The sequence below is a fragment of the Camelus dromedarius genome, chromosome 3, assembly GCF_036321535.1.
Source record: "Camelus dromedarius isolate mCamDro1 chromosome 3, mCamDro1.pat, whole genome shotgun sequence".
Lineage (NCBI taxonomy): Eukaryota > Metazoa > Chordata > Mammalia > Artiodactyla > Camelidae > Camelus > Camelus dromedarius.
This window is the reverse complement of record NC_087438.1, coordinates 3,254,098-3,261,376: the sequence shown is the minus strand read 5'-3', so window position 1 is coordinate 3,261,376 and position 7,279 is coordinate 3,254,098. Positions and strand designations below refer to the sequence as shown.

Here is a 7,279-nt window from a genome sequence, read left to right as displayed (position 1 = left end):
GTGAAGACCTAAACGTTTGTATCATTTGTTTTGCCCTCCCTTGTGCTCCTCCACATTGTAGCCTAGAAGGTTGCGAAGATCTCATATTTGGCACGTCGGGGAACCTGAGATTAGTGAGAACTCCCTCTGGTGTGTGGCAGGCCAAGGGTTTTCCAGGGGGGGATGGACATCTGGATGTCAACAGCTGGCTTTGTTCTTTTCCCATATTCATTTTCTGGACATGACAACATTTTAAAAGTAGCCACAAAATTAAATTTCAGTTACTTCTGAACATTTGTTAAAGGTGTCAGAGCATTTCCCAGCAGAGCTGAGGGCCGGAGAGTCGTCCTGGATGGGAAGTGCTCTGGGCACCTCTGCCCAGCTCTCAGAAGGGTCAGCATCTCGTGTCCACTTGGACGCTAGTCCTGGGTCTGCCGCCTTTCAGCTTTGAGACCTCAGACAAGTGACATCAGTTTTCCTGCCTGCAGAATGGGCACGATGACACTAGTACCTGCCTCACTGGGTGGTGCTGAGAATAAACTGTGAAAACAGAAGCAAAGCTCTGAACGCAGGGGCTGCCAAGTCAGTGTGTCCGCAGGGGCTGCCATTCTGACGCGAGCAGAAAATTCACGCTCCCTGGCACCTCAGAGCGTGACCTTATCTGGAAATCGGGTCTTTGCAGATGAAACTAAGGTGAGCGATGAGAAGAGATCGTCCTGGATGAGAGTGTGATTAACCCAGTGACAGTGTCCTTCCAAGAAACAGGCAGATTTGGACACTGGGAGACACAGGGAGGCAGAGAATGAGATGTGAAAGCAGAAACAAAATCGGAGGGAGGCAGCCACAAGCCAGGGAATGCAGAGGACTGCCAGCAACCAGCAGCAGCCGGAGGGCCAAGGAGGACCCCTGCCCTGGAGCTGTGGGGAGACAGTGGTGCTGCCAATGCCTTGATTTTGGGTTTCTGGCGTCCAGGACTGTGAGGGATGCGTCCCTGTTGGTTTAAGCCGTGCCAATTATGGTAACGTGTTAGGGCAGCCTTAGGAAACTGATAAAATGTGATGCGATGTGAGGTGCTTGGGGATAAAACAGACTAAACTCTCCTGGGACCGTGTTCTTGAGAACCAGCCTGCTGGGATAACCACTCATCCAACAAAGGTTTATTAAGGGTCTGCCACGTGCCAGGCACTACTATGGAAATGAGTGAAATGGCGGGAACCCAGCACCCAGAGCTGGTGGGACGGACCCCAGGTTTCAGCTGGCCTGCTCTGCTCCCTGATGCGGGACACAGGCTCACCTGGAGCGGCCGGCTCCCCTGGGCACGGGTGCTGGTCCCAGGTGCCTGCCGCACGAGGCGGGTGTGTGCACAGAGCTGCGCGGGCACAGCGGGGCTGGAGCAGGAGCCCAGGCCGGACGCCCACTCCTGGGCTGATGGGACCTCAGCTGCCCCCCGTCACGTGAGCCGTAGGCACCTGCAGGTCTCAGGACAAGAGGAGGAATCTGTGTAAGTGCACAGGACGGTACACCAAGGCCGTTGTGGCTCCAGCTGAGGCTGCTGTCTGCTCTGGTGGTCACCTCCCTCTTGACCAGACATCTCCACCCGGATCGCGGAGTGGCTTTGTTAAACAGCCTCGGCCTCTCCCAGCCACAAACCAGCCCCAGACTGTTAAGGGCTTGTCTTGTTCACATTCCAGATGAAAGCATGTCATGTTCTTTAATATTTTCCAAAATCACAGGGTGTCACTTCTGCTGAACTACAAGACATCTTCACCCTTCAGATACAATAAAACAAATAATTTCGATGAAGACTTTACTCTGAAAACATACCAGGAGATGTGACTTTGTAGCCCTCTCACAGACACAGATGTGATCTCATCTTTCATTTTTTTCCCAAGAATCACAATGTTTACTGATAGATACAAGTATATAAAATCAGGGCATGAATGTGACTTCATAACTTAAGCAGACTTGATTCCAATGCTAGGATGAGAGGGACCAATGAAAACTGTCGCCATCTGTTTATACCCACAAAAACCACTTCAGTGATATTAAGGATCTCTCAGAACTGACCCATGTTGTGCAAGCAAACCATGTTTCTTTTTTTAGAGATGAATTATTTTATTTTGTTTTAGTTTTTTATTGATTTATAATTGATATACAATATTATATTGTTATAGTTTTCAAGTATAGTTTTTCACAATTTTTAAAGTTTATAGTTATTATAAAATACTGGCTACATTTCCCGTGTTGTACAATAAATCCTCGTAGCTTATTTTATAGTTTGTACCTTTTAATCCCCCACCCCAAGGCTGCCCCTCGGCTGCCCCTCCCTCCTTCCTTCTCCCTCCGGGCAGCTGCTAGTTCTTTGTGTCTGTGAGTCTGCTGCTTTTGTGTTATATTCATTAGATTGCTGTGTTTTTTTGGATTCCACACATAAGTGATCACACAGTAATTTTCTTTCTGACTTATTTCACTTAGCAAAATACCTTCCGAGTCCATTTATGTTGCTGCAAATGGCAACATTTCATTCTTTTTATGCCTGAGTAATATTCCATTGCATAGATACACCATGTCTTCTTTATCCAGTCATCTGTCGATAGGCACTTAGGTTGTTCCCGTATCTTGGCTCTTGTAAACAGTGCTTCTGTGAACAATGGCGTGGATGTATCTTTTGAATTAGTGTTTTTTTGTTTGTTTGTTTGTTTGTTTTTGTTATATGTCCAGGAGTGGAATTGCTGGTTCATACAGTAGTTCTATTTTTAGTTTTTTGAGAAATCCCATACTGTTTTCCACAGTGGATGCACCAATTAACATTCCCACCAGCAGTGGACAAGGGCCCCCTTTCTTCACATTTTCATCAACATGCGTTATTTGTGTTCTTTTTGATGATGGCTATTCTGACAGGTGTGGGGTGATATCTCACTGTGGTTTTATCTTTCTCTAATGATGAGTGATGCCGAGCTGTTGGCCATCTGTATTTCTTCTTTGGAAAAATGTCTGTTCAGTTCTTCTGCCCATTTTTTAAATGAGGTTGTTTGTTTTTTGATGTTCAGTTATATGAGCTGTTTATGTATGTTGGATAATGACCCTTTACCTGTCATCTCGTTTGCAAATATTTTTTCCCATTCAGTTAGCCTTTTTGTTTGATGATGGTTTCCTTTGCTGTGTAAAATCTTTTGAGTTTAATTAGGACCTAGTTATTTGCTTTTCACTTTTGTCCCCTTGCCTTAGAGAGATCCAAAAAATATTGCCCAGATTTATGTCAAGGAGTATACTGCCTATATTTTATGGTTTCTGTTATTACATTTAGGTCTTTAATCCACTTTGAATTTACTTTTGTATATGGTGTGGGAAAATGTTCTAACTTCCTTCTTTTACAGGTGTCTGTCCAGGTTTCCCAGCACTATTTACTGAAGAGACTGTCTTTTCTCCACCATATATTCTTGCCTCCTTTGTCATAGACTAATTGACCCATGAGTGCGTGGGTTTACTTATGGACCTTCTATCCTGTTTCATTGATCTGTGTGTCTGTTTTTGTGTCAGCACCATAGTTTTGTGATTATTGTAGCTTTGTAGTATAGTCTGAAGTGAAGGAGCATGATGCCTCCAGCTCCATTCTTCCTTCTCAAGATTGTTTTGGTTATTTGGTATCTTTTGTGTTTTCATAGAAATTAAAAAAAAATTGTTCCAGTTCAGTGAAAAACATCATTGATATTTTGATAGGGATTGCATTGAATCTGTAGCTTGCCTTGGGTAGTATGATCATTTTAACTGTATTAATTCTTCTAATCCAAGAACATGGCATATCTTTCAATGTTTGTGTCATCTTCAGTTCCTTTCACCAGTGTCTTACAGTTTTCTGAGTACAGGTTTTTCACCTCCTTGGGTAGGTTTATTTTTTGATGTTTGGTAAATGGGATTGTTTCCTTAATTTCTCTTTCTGATACTTTGTAGTTGTAAGTGTATGGAAATGAAACAAACTTCTGTGTATTAATTTTGTGTCCTGCAACTTCGCTGAACTCCTTGATGAGTTCTAGCAGTTTTCTGGTCCCTCCTTTAGAATTTTCTATGTATAGTGTTATGTCATCTGCAAACAGTGGCAGTTTGACGTCTTCCTTCCCAGTTCAGATTCTTTTTCTTGTTTGATCGCTGTGGTGAGGACTTCTAATACTATGTTTAATAAAAGTGGTAAGAGTGGGAATCCTTATTTTATTCCTGATCTTAGAGGAAATGCTTCCAGCTTTTCATCCGTGAGTTTGCTGTTAGCTGTGGGTCTGTCATGTGTGGCTTTTATTATGTTGAGGTGTACTCCCTCCATACCATCTTTCTAGAGAGTTTTCATCATAAATGGGTGTTGAATTTTGCCAAAAGCGTTTCCTGCATCTACTAAGATGATCATATGGCTTTTATTTTTCAGTTTGTTCATGTAGTGTGTCACATGGACGGACTTGCAGATACTGAAAAATCCTTGCATTTCCAGGATAAATTCCACTTGATCATGGTGTATGATCCTTGCAAACCACATTTCTTTTAAAAAGACTTGTCACTTGCCCAAGCTTAAAGATATTAAAGTGTAGCACACAGAGCCCATCACTAGAGTAGAAACATAGGCAATAGATTAATAACACTATTATGGCAAAATCACTAATTATAGCTAAGAGTTTCTCTGTAACAGCCAAATGGATAGTCCAATATTGCAACAACGGAGTATTAAGGAGCAAAGTGCATGTCCACAATATTCACTGTTGCTATTCCGTTTTCTAACTTAAAACAGCCTGTGATAACAGCAACCAAGAACGTCCTGGCAATAGACCACCTCTGCCTGAGAACTTAGGATGTAAGTATTACATGCTGCAAACATACTATCTAAAATTAAAGACAGTGCTAAAATATGTGATGATGGATTATGATTGAATCGTTCCACTACAAGAAAGTATATAGGAATCCATGATCCCTCCCATGAAAGAGGCCTGGACCTGAGACGTGGGATGGCCTGTCCTTGGGGGTTCCAACCGTGGCTCGCCAGTCCAGGTTGCAGCGATGATCCTCCGCTGCCCTCTGCTGGCCAAGCCCGGAACAACAGGGATGAGACTTGCCAAACGGTTTCTGTGGGCTTGGTTTGGATGCTCTGTCCCTCTGTAACTGTGTGGGTGATCTTAACATTTCCAAGTTTGGGTGACCAAGTGTCCTAGCTTGATGGGCCTTGGATGGGAGACTTTCTGGAACAGGGGGCTTCCAGTTTTTAAAATCCCACAAGTCCTAGACAGACCAGTAGGAGCCTGATACTGAGGCCAAAGGGCAGGGTTCCCCCCACGTGGTGACCACGCCCCAGTTTGGTTCCATCTGCAATTCAGTGACTCGCTTGGCTTACGGGTGACTGTGACTGACTAGCACACGGGAGTCTAATAAGACAGAGAGGCATTTGGGGATGAGCATCAGTGGTCTGCTGAGGGGTCACCGCTGTGCGTGGGGCTGACCGGACAGTGGGCTCGGTCTCCCCGTGGTCTGCCAGCGTCTAAGGTGTGCTTGCTCTTGGCTGGAGCTTCTACGAGTTTTTCAGTTAATTCAGTGGCACTGCCGAGGCGGTGCCATCACTGGGTCCTGCCCACACCGTCCCAGCCCCACCGGGAGCATGCAGCCCCTGCCGAAGTGCGTCTGCTCTTCGTCCAGAAGGCCCCCTGGGCCTCCTCCGCGGGCAATGTCCAGCCCGCCCTCTGAGCCTGGCCGTCTCTCCCTCCAGAGGGCTTGCTTCCTCAGCAGCGCACTTCCTCTGCCCAAGTCCCCTCTCACCGTTGGGCAGGGGTGACGGGCTGCCGATGCACCCGTGTCCATCCGGGCTGCGCTTCTCAGGAGAGCAGGGCCACTGCGCCGTGTCACCTAACCTTGACCACTTTCCAGCCCTGTCACGCCCCCCAGGGAGGGCAGGGCTCTTGCAGCCACTTCAGGGGCATGGAGTCTCCCCTGGTGGCATAGGAACGCAGCCAGTCCTTCTTGGATCTGAGGGGAGGGACAGCTGGACATGGCAGGGGCCAACCTCCAGGCCCTCAACTCCAGAGCCAGCGCTTCACCTGATTCTGGAGGAAGCTCTGCAAAGAGGCCATCACCCCTCAGCCTGACCTGCCAAGACCGGGCGGATGACTCAGAGAGACATACACATACGAGGAGCCTAAGGAACGTGCCCAGCGCCCACGGGGCAGTCAGTGCCCACTGCTGTCCCGTTCTGAACCGACCCCCTTCCTTCGGGTGAGGGCCCTGGATCCCGCACCCGCCCGGGACTGAGGCAGCATCCACCCTGCACCTGCCGGCTGTTTGGCTGGGGCGCTGCCTGCACCCACAGTTGTCACGCTGAGATCACCAGCAGACGTGCTGCTGGGGACAGACACAGGGCCAGTCTGTCACCTGGCCTGCAGTCCTTGTAAAGAAACAGTTCACTAATGAGAATACTAACAACGAGATGGGAATTCACAGGAGTTCAGGTTCTCCATCAGTCAGGGACGCCGCCTGATTTGCATCCCTCTTGCTACCTGTTGCCTTTGATTTGGAATCAAGTGAGGGGCTGGTGGACGAGACTAAAATGTGAATCTCTGTTGGAGCTCAAGTTTCAGGAGGGAGGAAGCTGGCACCCTCCCCACCCCCCAGGAGACATAGGAGTTGGTGGAAACAGAGGGAAATTGTGAGATGTTGTGGAAGGCCCAGGGGACCTCAGTACTTACAGTGGGGACAGCTCACCTTTCCATCCACTGGCCCAGCCAAGTGTGCAAAGTCTTCAAGTCAGGGAGGAAATGGAGGCCTCCGGGCTTCCTGGACCTGCACCCTTGTGAGGACGAGCTGGGAGAGAGCGTGGGCAGAGGGAGGGTTGGCTGGATGTTCTCTGCAGAGAGAAAGGTAAAAGCAGGCAGCCAAGGGCTTTGTGGGTCGTTGGCCCTGACCCCCCAGGGAGGACAGGAACCTCTCTAGCCAAGCATTCTCACCTCGGTGCTATAACAACCCCGAGAAGGTTTGCTGGGCAGATTACTAGCATTAGTAATTGCTGCAGGGCTGCAGAAAGGGGATTTTCTGGTCATTTCTTTCAAAGTAAAGCAATCATTTCAAAGCTCCTTTTCCAAAGAAACTTAAAAAAAAATTATTGTTAAAAAAAGAGAAAAGAGCAAGCAAATATTTACAATTGTGAAGTTAAAGATTAAAAAGAAAAATTTGCCCTTGCCAGCCAGCCAGCTGCTGACCTTGGGAAAACAGGCCAAGACCGTGGGCAGTTGCCATGGAGACGAGCCTTAAGAGTTAGCCTCGCAGGCTCCTAACAGCG

At 47.4% G+C, this 7,279-nt stretch overlaps 1 long non-coding RNA gene across 1 annotated transcript; it reads right to left on the bottom strand.

Moving 5' to 3' along the window:
• Nucleotides 1-1,129: 1,129 nt before the first annotated feature.
• Nucleotides 1,130-7,221, bottom strand: LOC135321040 (uncharacterized). Its single transcript, XR_010380452.1, has 3 exons — nt 6,948-7,221; nt 6,706-6,847; nt 1,130-1,748 (listed from the first exon to the last, which is right to left on the bottom strand). It is a non-coding gene; the product is annotated as an uncharacterized LOC135321040 (long non-coding RNA).
• Nucleotides 7,222-7,279: the final 58 nt, after the last annotated feature.